The following is a 15,470-nucleotide window of genomic DNA, read 5'->3' as shown; positions in this document are numbered from 1 at the left end:
TTTTAGGTGCTTGAAATACTTCTGTGAGGTAGAGATAAGAAAGGCATAAAACTTTATTTTACTACCAGAAAAATCCAAAAGATGACAGGTAACTTCCCAGGAGTACTCACTTCACTTTTGTCACAGAGGAAAATTAAAACCATCTTGTTACTGAATTACAAGATGGTTGCCAGAGAGGACCACAAGCTGTTACTGGCCTGGAAAAACAGTTTCACATTTTCACACATGAAAAAGAAATTTTCACACAAAGCTCTTGCAGAAGTAAAAATGGATATATCCAATATCTACTGCACACTTCTTAAAAATGCCCTCAGAGTCTAGACCAGGGTTAGCTTTGAGAATTTCAAGATACATTGAAATATACCCTCAGGGGCTTCCCTAGTGGCGCAGTAGTTGGGAGTCCGCCTGCCGATGCATGGGACACGGGTGCATGCCCCGGTCCGGGAAGATCCCACATGCCGCGGAGCGGCTAGGCCCGTGAGCCATGGCCGCTGAGTCTGCGCGTCCGGAGCCTGTGCTCCGCAACGGGAGAGGCCACAACAGTGAGAGGCCCGCGTACCACAAAAAAAAAAAAAAAAAAAAAAAAAAAATAGAAATGTACCCTCAGATCAAACCAAGTTCATGAATTATCTAACCCAATAAGACTAAAGCTGAAATACAACCAAATTGGTGCTATCCTCAACTCTTTGGAAGAACATTTAATGATCTTTCTAAACATTTACCTGAAACTTTTGGTATTAGATTCTTGTACTGTCTTTTTCCTATTTTTTTTTAAATATAAGGTCATCTTTTCTAGAGACTAGTGTGAGTAGATGGCTCATCATGGCGATTAGAGCATCAGTAGTTGTGTGTATAAATTAATAATGTGGTAAGTTGATGTTCACCACTTTCCTGCCTGTGTAGGCTCAGAATCACATCTGATAAGTCATCCCTTACTGGTAGAAATCTGTACATCCTTCTATCTGGGGCACATTGAGTACAGGGACATGGGTCTGTTGCTTGAGTCCTGATGAATAGAAAATTCCTACCTGCTTAGCTTTCAAATTTCTAAAAGAGCAAAATGCAAAGTCATAGCTACAGAGAAGGCTATACTCAGCTGAGTTCATTTACAAGGGTTTTATTATTTCACACTTAATAAAAATCACAATAATAATGATGCCGTCTCATTCATGGCAGCAACACACATAATCCATAAAAATGCCTAACAGAAATGTCTATTATTTATGTAAAGAAAAACTGTAAAGCCATCTTCAAAGACAAAGATAATAACTTGAAAAATAGAGAGTCCTACCATATTCCAAGATTGGATGACTAACTACTTGAAAAATGTGAAGTTTTTCCTGAAATGATTGCAATGCAATCACCAAGAAAATCTCAATAGGAGTTTTTATGGAAATTCAAAAACTGATTACAAAATTCAAATGGGAGTGCTCAAGAATAGCCATGGTAATTCTGAACATAAAAATTTAAAACTGCAATGCAGGAAGAGTAGCCTTCTCCAAAACCAACATGTTAATAAAGCTCTAGTACTTAAAAAGGTGCAGCATTTGTACAGGACCAGATAAATAGATCAAAGACTCAGAAAAGCAACTATACACAGACACTGGAATATATTGGGGGACTTAGACTATATTAAAGAAGAGTATTGCAAATGACTGGGGAAATGCTTGACTATTCAACTAATGGTTTGAGGAGACAATCTGGAAATGAATTTGACTCACTGCCTCTCACCAGTGAAGAATACATACCCTACATGGTTTACATAGTTAAAACTGTAAAAAAACTATGAAGATTTAGGAAAAACAAGAGAACAGACTCACGGTTTGGGGATTTCCTTAAAAGATCCGAAATGCAAAAATCTGTAAATAAAAAAATTGATAGGGCTTCCCTGGTGGCGCAGTGGTTGAGAGTCCGCCTGCAGATGCAGGGGACGCAGGTTCGTGCCCCGGTCCGGGAAGATCCCACATGCCGTGGAGCGGCTAGGCCCGTGAGCCATGGCCGCTGAGCCTGTGCATCCGGAGCCTGTGCTCCACAATGGGAGAGGCCACAACAGTGAGAGGCCCGCATACCGCAAAAAAAAAAGAAAAATTGATAAACTATTTCAAAATTAAAGTATCTGTGCAATCTAAAACAGCATATACAAAATCTAAAGAGAATAGAATATTTGAAATAGCTATAAATGACAAAGAATTACTGTCAGAATATATAATGAATCCCTACCTATTGACACAAAAAAGAGAAACAACCAGAACTGCTGAATTACGCAAATACAGGGGCTGCCATTCCCATCCTTGTCTCAGTAAATCTGATAGAAAACCATGCAAATAACATGAATGGGAAGTTCATAAAAGAGGAAACACAAATGTCCTATAAGTGTTCAATCTCACTAGTAGTCAAGGAAATAAAAATCTTTTAAAAATCAAAGACTGGGCTTCCCTGGTGGTGCAGTGGTTGAGAGTCCACCTGCTGATGCAGGGGACACGGGTTCGTGCCCCAGTCCGGGAAGATCCCACATGCCGTGGAGCGGCTGGGCCCGTGAGCCATGGCCACTGAGCCTGCGCGTCCGGAGCCTGTTGCTCTGCAACGGGAGAGGCCACAACAGTGAGAGGCCCGCGTACCACAAAAAAAAAAAAAAAAAAAAAAAAAAAAATCAAAGACCATCTTGACCTATCAGGATGGTAAATATTTTTTTTGATATTATTTCGTGTGAGGGCATAGGGTAACTGGCTTTCTCATATGCTGCTAGGGTATAAATTAGTATGGTCATTCCAGAAGACAATTTGCCAATGTCTATTAAAATTTTAAATGCTCATATAGTATGATCCAGAAATTACATTTCTTAACCTCTACCCTAAATAAAGGGGTGTGGTGCAAACAAAGGAAGGGGGTATTTAATACCATGACATGGCAGGGTTTGGGCCTTCAGGATCCCTGGTCATCAGAAATTAAGTTCTTGGCCAACCTCTAATCTTTTCCCCATCATGACCTGCATATAGAACATGGTTGGGCACTTAGCTTCAATTCTTTTGACCTGACATCCCTGTTATAATGTCACTGCCTCCCTTGGTTTAAATCCCACCCATCTTTTAACATCAAGCACAAATATTATAGAAACCTTGTTGCTCTCTATGATTAGTTCATTAAGCTTGGATTTTTGCCAATGGCTCAATATCTAGTTCACATAATAGTTCCCATGTGATGTTTTACCAATCCCTGTTATCCCCAGGATGATCATATTAAAGCATCTTTCAAATCCAGGTTGGCCCCTCCACTGGGGCCTCACAGGCAGACGCTGGGCTGGGAGGGGCTTAATGCACTAGCAAGTTCAGTAGTGAGTCAGTGGAGAGTCCACTGATCCACATTTCCTCCACTACTTCACCAGGAGTGATGGTTTCTCACTAGATTCCACAATCCTTTGCTCTCACGGCACTTATACTCACTGTATTAATCATGTTTGGGTCCATATGTTATATTCTTTATTCAGATATATTCCTTACAGACAATATCTTTTTTAATTCTTTAGTCCTGACACTGCTTAAGATAACATCTTATACATAAAAAGTACATTAAATGTTTTTAATGCATTAAGTCAATTACCTGTCCAGTAGCCTAAAAAGGTAGACAACATTGCCAGGGGGAAGGTCTGATACTCAGAGTCACTCTAAAAATACACATCATCTAGGATTGACCAAATTGCGCCTAAGATTACATAAGGAAGACTAGAACTGAAAGTGTCTTATTCTGCCATCTCCTTTTAGCCTAATCTAAATAAGTCACTCTGGACTGATAATTTTTAATTGAAGTATAGTTAATTTACAATATTGTGTTAGTTTCAAGTGGACACCAAAGTGATTTGGTTATACATACATATATGTATTTACCTATATTCTTCTTTATTCTTTTCCATTATAGTTTATTACAAGATATTGAATATAGTTCTCTGTGCTATACAATAAATCCTTGTTGTTTATTTATTTTATATATGGTAGTGTGCTCTGTTAATCCCATACTCTCAATTTACCCTTCCTTCCCCTTTCCCTTTGGTAACCATAAATTTGTTTTCTATGTCTATGAGTCTATTTCTGCTTTGTAAATAAGTTCATTTGTATTATTTTTTAGATTCCACATATAAGTGATATCATAATATTTGTCTTTCTGTGTCTGACTTCACTTAGTATGATAATCTCTAGATCTATCCATGTTGCTAAAAAATGGCATTATTTCATTATTTTTGATGGCTGAGTAATATCCCATTGTATACATGTACCCTGTGTTCAACTCTTCTGAAAAGATGTTTGGGATTCCTTCTCCAAAAGACCCTCAAGGCAGACCCCAAGGATTGCTTTTAAATGCACCCATCCAGGCACATGAAGCCACCACCACACCTGAAAAAAGCCCAACACCCACCAGACTAAACCATGTGAAGCCTGAAGCATGAGGCAGTTTTCATAAATTAAGCAGGATGATTTCTCATTATGCTAGATGGCAAGATCGAGTGACCTGTGGTGCAGGGAGCTACTGCTGTATTTCCTCCCTTTTACTGCTCTACCCTAAAAGTGCAGATTATCCTAGAGGGCAGCTGAGAAATAAAAATAGCAGCTGTTATTTACTGAGGCTCAATTATATCGCAGCCATTGTCCTCGGTATTTTACATTTATCCCCACAATCAATTTTATAAGGCGGGTATAGTTATCTCATTTCTCGGAAAAGAAAGGAGGTGTTCACAGCCCCTGCTAAGAATGGGTGGGACCGGGGTCCAAGCACCATCCTCTGTGACTTCTGTCTCCAATGGAGGGTGCTGGCCTCTCCTTTTCTAGTCTTAGGAGACTTGACATCAGTTGATAGTTTTGATGGGAATGGTGGATTCTGGAAATTGATGAAAATCTAGATTCTGAATGGAGAGCCTCCTATTCCTGTTTGACCAGGACAACCAGCCTCTGGGAGGATCTCTTAACATCACGTCACTCACAACGCTGTGGGCTCTGGTGGTGATGGTGGTGAGAGCAGCATGGAGACTAGGAAGTGTCAGCAAAAGAACACCACTAATTGAACATGGCCACTTCCAGGAAAATGCCAGCTCAGAGACTGGTGACAGAATTCTCTGGACTCAACCCGCTTGTGGGTGGGTGGGTGGGTGTCGGGGGAAAAGGAGGTGGTTAGTGGTCATTGCCTTAGCAGAAGTAGTGACAAAGGCCAGAGCACTGATCAATAGAACTTCCAGTGATATAGCACAGTGAACAGCACAGTATAGAGCTGGAAACAGCTCTATACTGTGCTGTTCAATATAGTAGCCACTAGCCACGTGTGGCTTTTGAGCACTCAGAATGTGGCTAGTGCAAGTGAGGAACTGAACTTTTAATTTAATTTGATTATAATTAACTTAAATGGTCACTTGCATCTAGTGGCTACTATACTGCACAGTGCAGACCTAGAACATCACACTACGTGCTTTCTGAGGATGAAGGGGCTAGGAGGTGGAAATTCTACCAGAAGGTCACAAGTCAAAGGGCTGGAAAGTGTCCCTGGGCAAAGATTAGTCTGGATTTTTCAAGAAATTGCAGTCACCACTTCTTAATCTTCTACAAGGAAAAAACATCTGCTGCAAGGTAGAGACTGAAGTAAGGTCATCATACATCCCCTCACCCCCATCACTGGGTTCTTCAAGGCTGGCTCTCAGCTACTTCCACACTCTTTTCTGGGGCTCTAAGGAATTTCAGCTGCTGTCTACCATTCCTGGAAGCTCTAAGAAACTCTAGACTCCAAGATTAGAGTCTAAGTAAAACTCTAAGACTGATCCAGGATGTTTCTGCCTAAAGAAATGCCAAGCAGCCGTTTCTAATCTACTCCTTTCCATGCCACACTGGCCTCAAGGGGATTCTACAGACTTGCCAATTCCCCAGGCTCCAGTCTAGCAGTAAGAAACAATTGTTCTTGAATCATCCTCTAACCTACCTAGGGGTTCCATAATGATGTTACCCCACCCTGGAATGATTGACAGGAACTCAAGATACCTCCTTAGAACCCACACTAGAGTTTACCTCTGTGTTTCACCCCCTCTTTGATTCTCTCTTTTCACTCTTCCAACTCATAGGATTTTTATTTAGTCGGGGGGTGGGGGGAATTGCTTCTGATAATCAATCATCCTCCAAGGCCTTGAATTTTGATACTCAAAAATCCAAGCTTTTAAACTTTTCCCTCTGCTTTTCTGCCCTACCAACCCCTTATTAAGGCAATAGATGCCTCACAGGTTAGTTTAAATGGGAAAGGACTAAAAAGTTTCTTAAGGGGAGTGGGAGGGGCAGGATAACTAGAAACATGCTGTTTGTGAATCCTGCAAAATCTTTTCATACCACCACAGTCATAGAGATTGAGACTCAAAACTCTGATAGAATCTGCAGCAAGATTTACAGAGCCTACTTCTTCCATTCCAGTCTCCAGATATCTCATAGCTGAAAAGATATCCGGTCAGTTTTTCTTGAAAGGAAAAAAAGGTTAGTATTGAGAGCCCCTTTGGTTATTTCCCCATGCCAAGATCCTGGTCTTGCATTTGATCTTACTTGCAGGCTGGAATCTGGCCATGCTATTTTCCTCAAGGACCTACCCCGGGTTGCAGTCAGCTGGTGCTCACAAAATCCAACATGAATGTTGATGTGGTGGAGCCCATTGCCAACCAATGATCTCCAATTCACTCTGCCTAGTTTTCCTCCTCACTTCCATCTTCCCAAGATCAAAAGAAGCCATGCTGAGTGTCTGTGTTGCAGGGGATGAGACAAACTGAAATCTCACTTCTTTCCCATGCTAGGGTAAAGAAAGCCCCGTGGGCTTCCAAGGACCACCTCTGTTTCTAAAGGTAGCCACGTTCTATGGAATTTGAAAGGCATCTCCATGTTCAAAGACTCTGAATGAAGCCAGAATGGGATATCATGTTCCAATCCCTTCCCCCAAAGAGCAATTAGCATTCCCTGTACAGATCATTTAGACTAGAATCTGTAGAAATGATAGATCCTGATAGGGATATCCGCCAAGAGTCAAGCAATGCGATATTGAGGAAATATACATTTTCTACCTCTTTCTTGAGTGGGTAGCTTCTTATAGGGGGAATCCATAATGAAACCAGGGAATCAAGAAAATAACTCAGCAGCCATTTTCTAACCACTAACACAGTTCTGTGCTAGTCCTGTCCTCAGGGATGTGCATCTATCAGGGAGGCTGAGGTCAAAAACCCAGTTAACAAGGAGCCGCGGAGGAGAGTGCAGCAACAGGGTTGCAGAGGGCAAAGCGTAGAGATTCCCACACAGAGGATCGGTGCCGACCAGCACTCACCAGCCCGAGAGGCTTGTCTGCTCACCCGCCAGGACGGGCGGGGCTGGGAGCTGAGGCTCGGGCTTTGGTCAGAGCGCAGGGAGAGGACTGGGGTAGGCGGCGTGAACACAGCCTGAAGGGGTTAGTGCACCACGGCTAGCCGGGAGGGAGTCCGGGGAAAAGTCTGCACCTGCCAAAGAGGCAAGAGATTTTTTCTTCCCTCTTTGTTTCCTGGTGCGCTAGGAGAGGGGATTAAGAGTGCTGCTTAAAGGAGCTCCAGAGACGGGCGCGAGCCGTGGCTAACAGTGCGGACCCCAGAGACAGGCAAGAGACGCTAAGGCTGTTGCTGCCGCCACCAAGAAGCCTGTGTGCGAGCACAGGTCACTATCCACACCCCACTTCCGGGGAGCCTGTGCAACCCGCCACTGCTAGGGTCCCGGGATCCAGGGACAACTTCCCTGGGAGAACGCACAGCGCGCTTCAGGCTGGTGCAACGTCACGCCGGCCTCTGACACCACAGGCTCGCCCTGCACTCTGTACCCCTCCCTCCCCCCGGCCTGAGTGAGCCAGAGCCCCCGAATCAGCGGCTCCTTTAACCCCGTCCTGTCTGAGAGAACAGACGACCTCAGGCGACCTACACGCAGAGGCGGGGCCAAATCCAAAGCTGAACCCCGGGAGCTGTGCGAACAAAGAAGAGAAAGGGAAATCTCTCCCAGAAGCCTCAGAAGCAGTGGATTAAATATCCCCAATCAACTTGATGTACCCTGCATCTCTGGAATACCTGAATAGACAACGAATCATCCCAAATTGAGAAGGTGGACTTTGAGAACAAGATTTATTATTTTTCCCCTTTTCCTCTTTTTGTGAGTGTGTATGTGTATGCTTCTGTGTGAGATTTTGTCTGTATAGCTTTGCATTCACCATTTGTCCTAGGGTTCTATCTGTCTTTTTTTTTTTTTTACTTTTTTAAAAAAATGTTTTCTTAATAATTATTTTTTTTATTTTAATAACTTTATTTTATTTTACCTTACTTTATTTTACCTTACTTTATTTTCTATTATCCTTTCTTTCTTTCTTTCTTTTCTTTCCCTTTCTTTCCTTCTTTCTTCCTTTCTTTCTTTCTTTCTTTCTTCCTTCCTTCCTTCCTTCCTCTCTCTCTCTCTCTCTCTGTCTCTCTCTCTCTTTTTCTTTCTGTCTTTCTACTTTTCTCCCATTTATTCTGAGCCGTGTGGATGAAAGGCTCTTGGTGCTGCAGCCAGCAGTCAGTGCTGTGCCTCTGAGGTGAGAGAGCCAACTTCAGGACACTGGTCCACTGGAGACCTCCCAGCTCCACATAATATCAAATGGTGAAAATCTCCCAGAGATCTCCATCTCAACACCAACACCCAGCTTCACTCAATGACCAGCAAGCTACAGTGCTGGACACCCTATGCCAAACAACTAGCAAGGCAGGAACACAACCCCACCCATTAGCAGAGAGGCTGCCTAAAATCATAATAAGTCCACAGACACCCCAAAACACACCACCAGACGTGGACATGCCCACCAGAGAGACAAGATTCAGCCTCATCCACCAGAACACAGGCACTAGTCCCCTCCACCAGGAAGCATACACAACCCACTGAACCAACTTTAGCCACTGGGGACAGACACCAAAAACAACGGGAACTATGAACCTGCAGCCTGCAAAAAGGAGACCCCAAACACACTAAGATAAGCAAAATGAGAAGACGGAAAAACACACAGCAGATGAAGGAGCAAGATAAAAACCCACCACACCTAACAAATGAAGAGGAAATAGGCAGTCTACCTGAAAAAGAATTCAGAATAATGATAGTAAAGATGATCCAAAATCTTGGAAATAGAATAGAGAAAATGCAAGAAACATTTAACAAGGACCTAGAAGAACTAAAGATGAAACAAACAATGAACAACACAATTAATGAAATTAAAAATACTCTAGATGGGATCAATAGCAGAATAACTGAGGCAGAAGAACGGATAAGTGACCTGGAAGATAAAGTAGTGGAAATAACTACTGCAGAGCAAAATAAAGAAAAAAAAAAAAATGAAAAGAACTGAGGATAGTCTCAGAGACCTCTGGGACGACATTAAACACACAAACATTTGAATTATAGGGGTTCCAGAAGAAGAAGAGAAAAAGAAAGGGACTGAGAAAATATTTGAAGAGATTATAGTTGAAAACATCCCTAATATGGGAAAGGAAATAGTTAATCAAGTCCAGGAAGCACAGAGAGTCCCATACAGGATACATCCAAGGAGAAACACACCAAGACACATATTAATCAAACTGTCAAAAATTAAATACAAAGAAAACATATTAAAAACAGCAAGGAAAAACAACAAATAAAACACAAAGGAATCCCCATAAGGTTAACAGCTGATCTTTCAGCAGAAACTATGAAAGCCAGAAGGAACTGGCAGGACATATTTAAAGGGATAAAGGAGAAAAACCTACAACCAAGATTACTCTACCCAGCAAGGATCTCGTTCAGATTTGATGGAGAAATTAAAATCTTTGCAGACAAGCAAAAGCTGAGAGAGTTCAGCACCACCAAACCAGCTTTACAACAAATGCTAAAGGATCTTCTCTAGGCAAGAAACACAAGAGAAGGAAAAGACCTATAATAAGAAACCCAAAACAATTAAGAAAATGGGAATGGGAACATAAATATCGATATTAACTTACATGTAAATGGTTTAAATGCTCCAACTAAAAGACACAGACTGGCTGAATGGATACAAAAACAAGACCCATATATATGCTGTCTACAAGAGACCCACTTCAGACCTAGAGACACATACAGATTGAAAGTGAGGGGATGGAAAAAGATATTCCATGCAAATGGAAACCAAAAGAAAGCTGGAGTAGCAATTCTCATATCAGTCAAAATAGACTTTAAAAGAAAGACTATGAGAAGAGACAAAGAAGGACACAACATGATGATCAAGGGATCGATCCAAGAAGATATAACAATTGTAAATATTTATGCACCCAACAAAGAAGCACCTCAATACATAAGACAAATACTAACAGCCATAAAAGGGGAAATCAACAGTAACACATTCATAGCAGGGGAATTTAACACCCCACTTTCACCAATGGACAGATCATCCAAAATAAAAATAAATAGGGAAACACAAGCTTTAAATGATACATTAAACAAGATGGGCTTAATTGATATTTAGAGGTCATTCCATCCAAAAACAACAGAATAAATATTTTTCTCAAGTGCTCATGGAACATTGTCCAGGATAGATCATATCTTGGGTCACAAATCAAGCCTTGGTAAATTTAAGAAAATTGAAATTGTAACAAGTATCTTTTCCGACCACAATGCTATGAGACTAGATATCAATTACACGAAAAGATCTGTAAGAAATACAAACACATGGAGGCTGAACAATACACTACTTAATAATGAAGTGATCACTGAAAAAAATCAAAGAGGAAATCAAAAAATACCGAGAAACAAATGACAATGGAGACACGACGACCCAAAACCTATGGGATGCAGCAAAAGCAATTCTAAGAGGGAAGTTTATAGTGATACAATCCTACCTTAAGAAACAGGAAACAGGAAACATCTCGAACAAACAACCTAACCTTGCACCTAAAGCAATTAGAGAAATACAATTGCTTTGGGGTATACAAAAAATACCCAGAAGTTCACATAAGGAAAGAAATCATAAAGATCAGATCAGAAATAAATGAAAAAGAAATGAAGGAAACAATAGCAAAGATCAATAAAACTAAAAGCTGGTTCTTTGAGAAGATAAAATTGATAAACCATTAGCCAGACTCATCAAGAAAAAAAGGGAGAAGATTCAAATCAGTAGAATTAGAAATGAAAAAGGAGAAGTATCAACTGACACTGCAGAAATACAAAAGATCATGAGAGATTACTACAAGCAGCTCTATGCCAATAAAATGGAAAGCCTGGAAGAAATGGACAAATTCTTAGAAATGCACAACCTGCCACGACTGAATCAGGAAGAAATAGAAAATATGAACAGACCAATCACAAGCACTGAAATTGAAACTGTGATTAAAAATCTTCCAACAAACAAAAGCCCAGGACCAGATGGCTTCACAGGTGAATTCTATCAAACATTCAGAGAAGAGCTAACACCTATCCTTCTCAAACTCTTCCAAAATATAGCAGAGGGAGGAACACTTCCAAACTCATTCTACGAGGCCACCATCACTCTGATACCAAAACCAGACAAGGATGTCACAAAGAAAGAAACTACAGGTCAATATCACTGATGAACATAGATGCAAAAAATCCTCAACAAAATACTAGCAAACAGAATCCAGTAGCACATTAAAAGGATCATACACCATGATCAAGTGGGGTTTATTCCAGGAATGCAAGGATTCTTCAATATACGCAAATCAATCAATGTGATACACCATATTAACAAACTGAAGGAGAAAAACCATATGATCATCTCAATAGATGCAGAGAAAGCTTTCAACAAAATTCAACACCTATTTATGATAAAAACCCTCCAAAAAGTAGGCATAGAGGGAACTTTCCTCAACATAGTAAAGGCCATATATGACTAACCCACAGCCAACATCATCCTCAATGGTGAAAAACTGAAAGCATTTCCACTAAGATCAGGAACAAGACAAGGTTGCCCACTCTCACCACTCTTATTCAACATAGTTTTGGAAGTTTTAGACACAGTAATCAGAGAAGAAAAGGAAATAAAAGGAATCCAAATCAGAAAAGAGGAATTAGATCTGTCACTGTTTGCAGATGACATGATACTATACATAGAGAATCCTAAAGATGCTACCAGAAAACTACTAGAGCTAATCAATGAATTTGGTAAAGTAGCAAGATACAAAATTAATGCACAGAAATCTCTGGCATTCCTATACACTAAGGATGAAAAATCTGAAAGTGAAATCAAGAAAACACTCCCATTTACCATTGCAACAAAAAGAATAAAATATCAAGGAATAAACCTACATAAGGAGACAAAAGACCAGTATGCAGAAAATTATAAGACACTGATGAAAGAAATTAAAGATGATACAAATAGATGGAGAGATATACCATGTTCTTGGATTGGAAGAATCAACATTGTGAAAATGACTCTACTACCCAAAGCAATCTACAGATTCAATGCAATCCCTATCAAACTACCACTGGCATTTTTCAGAGAACTAGAGCAAAAAATTTCACAATTTGTATGGAAACACAAGACCCTGAATAGCCAAAGCAATCTTGAGAATGAAAAATGCAGCTGGAGGATCAGGCTCCCAGACTTCGGACTATACTACAAAGCTACAGTAATCAAGACAGTATGGTACTGGCACAAAAACAGAAATACAGATCAAAGGAACAGGATAGAAAGCCCAGAGATAAACCCACGCACATATGGTCACCTTATCTTTGATAAGGGAGGCAGGAATATACAGTGGAGAAAGGACAGCCTCTTCAATAAGTGGTGCTGGGAAAACTGGACAGGTACATGTAAAAGTATGAGATTAGATCACTCCCTAACACCATACACAAAAATAAGCTGAAAATGGATTAAAGACCTAAATGTAAGGCCAGAAACTATCAAACTCTTAGAAGAAAACATAGGCAGAATACTCTATGACATAAATCACAGCAAGATCCTTTTTGACCCACCTCCTAGAGAAATGGAAATAAAAACAAAAATAAACAAATGGGACCTTATGAAACTTCAAAGCTTTTGAACAGCAAAGGAAACCATAAACAAGAGCAAAAGACAACCCTCAGAATGGGAGAAAATATTTGCAAATGAAGCAACTGACAAAGGATTAATCTCCAAAATTTACAAGCAGTTCAATAATAAAAAAACAAACAACTCAATCCAAAAATGGGCAGAAGATCTAAATAGACATTTCTCCAAAGAAGATATACAGACTGGCAACAAACACATGGAAGAATGCTCAACATCATTAATCATTAGAGAAATGCAAATCAAAACCACAATGCAGTATCACCTCACACCAGTCAGAATGGCCATCATCAAAAAATCTACAAACAATAAATGCTGGAGAGGGTGTGCAGAAAAGGGAACACCCTTGCACTGCTGGTTGGAATGTGAATTGGTACAGCCACTATGGAGAACAGTATGGAGGTTCCTTAAAAAACTAGAAATAGAACTACCATATGACCCAGCAATCCCACTACTGGGCGTATACCCTGAGAAAACCATAATTCAAAAAGAGTCATGTACCAAAATGTTCATTGCAGCTGTAATTACAACAGCTAGGACATAGAAGCAACCTAAGTGTCCATCAACAGATGAATGGATAAAGAAGATGTGGCACATATATGCAATGGAATATTACTCAGCCATAAAAAGAAATGAAATTGAGTTATTTGTAATGAGGTGGATGGACCTAGAGTCTGTCATACAGAGTGAAGTAAGTCAGAAAGAGAAAAACAAATACCGTATGCTAACACATATATATGGAATTTAAAAGAAAAAGGGTTCTGAAGAAACTACGGGCAGGACAGGAATAAAGACACAGACTTACTAGAGAATGGACTTGAGGATATGGGGAGGGGGAAGGGTAAGCTGTGACAAAGTGAGAGAGTGGCATGGACATATATACACTACCAAACGTAAAATAGATAGCTAGTGGGAAGCAGCCGCATAGCACAGGGAGATCAGCTCGATGCTTTGTGACCACCTAGAGGGGTGGGATAGGGAGTGTGGGAGGGAGGGAGATGCAAGAGGGTAGAGATATGGGAACATATGTATATGTATAACTGATTCACTTTGTTATACAGCAGAAAATAACACACCATTGTAAAGCAATTACACTTCAATAAAGATGTAAAAAAAGACAAACAAATAAAACCCAGTTAACCAGACACAAAGCAAGACGGTGGCAAGTCCTTTAAAATGGATGGTGTCCTCATTAACATACCTTTCACTGTAGCATTCAATGAGATCTAAAATAGAGTCTTAAACAATTTAAACATGTATTAACCCCTCTATGACATTGTCACTTACTCCTTAATTTCTTTAGCTAAAATATGCTGTACACGAGATCTGTAAATACTTGAGAAGATGGGTGTTTCTTTCTTAACTTCCAAGTGGAAAGGCACAATGTCCATTCTGACCCCAAGTAGTGCCATATCCTCGGGGTGAAGGAGGGGAAGGAGATGGGGCTGTTGATGCCCACAGGAGCCATGCTTGACTCAATATAATGCAAACCAGTGGAAATTGTGATTCCTTCAGCTGGAGGGGAAAGAGAAGGATAACCCACGTCATGGAATTCCTTCTCTGTCATACTCTGCCTGAAGCTCTTCTCATATCTTTTCTCAGTTATTCCTCCCGACATTCCTCCCAATAGTGAAGTACTACTATATTGATGCAATAGAACAATGCTTTTGAGATGCTGGTGAATTTTTCCTTTTTGTAACTACTTTTCTCTCTTGGCACTTTTTTCTCCCCTCAATCATTAGGCTACTTTGTGTTAATTGCTTAGGGGAGGGATGTGGTAACAAAGAGCAGAGAAAAGAGCCTTTTCAAAAGCCAACACCCTTTGGCAATGGAAGTCACTCAAGCTTAAGAGTTGGACTGAGTAACAGAAGTCACTACCTCCAACTCAAAGCCATCCCGCCAACTAGAAAAATGTTCCCTAGGCTGGAAGAAGGAGTCAGAAAAGAAACAATGAGCATTGATAATAGGGAGTCCCTTGCAAAAGTGGCCCTACCGGGCTTCCCTGGTGGCGCAGTGGTTGAGAGTTCGCCTGCCGATGCAGGGGACACGGGCTTTTGCCCCGGTCTGGGAAGATCCCACATGCCGTGGAGCGGCTGGGCCCGTGAGCCATGGCTGCTGAGCCTGCGCGTCCGGAGCCTGTGCTCTGCCATGGGAGAGGCCACAACAGTGAGATGCCCTCATACCGCAAAAAAAAAAAAAAAAAAAAAAAAAAAGTGGCCCTATGCCCTCTCCCTGGGCACCTGAGCAGGTAGAAAAATCTCAGATTCATTTCAGGGGTGTGAGAGCAAGAAGATGTCTGTTTTAACTGCTGGTGTTGTGGCCAGGAGGCAGTTCATCTTCAGAGACCTTGTTACAAGATGTGTCACACAGTGGCGTGCTGGAGCTGGTTAGCTAGAATTGACTGTTACATTTACAGGAAT

The sequence above is a fragment of the Pseudorca crassidens genome, chromosome 1, assembly GCF_039906515.1.
Source record: "Pseudorca crassidens isolate mPseCra1 chromosome 1, mPseCra1.hap1, whole genome shotgun sequence".
NCBI lineage: Eukaryota > Metazoa > Chordata > Mammalia > Artiodactyla > Delphinidae > Pseudorca > Pseudorca crassidens.
Note: the sequence above shows the minus strand (reverse complement) of the source record.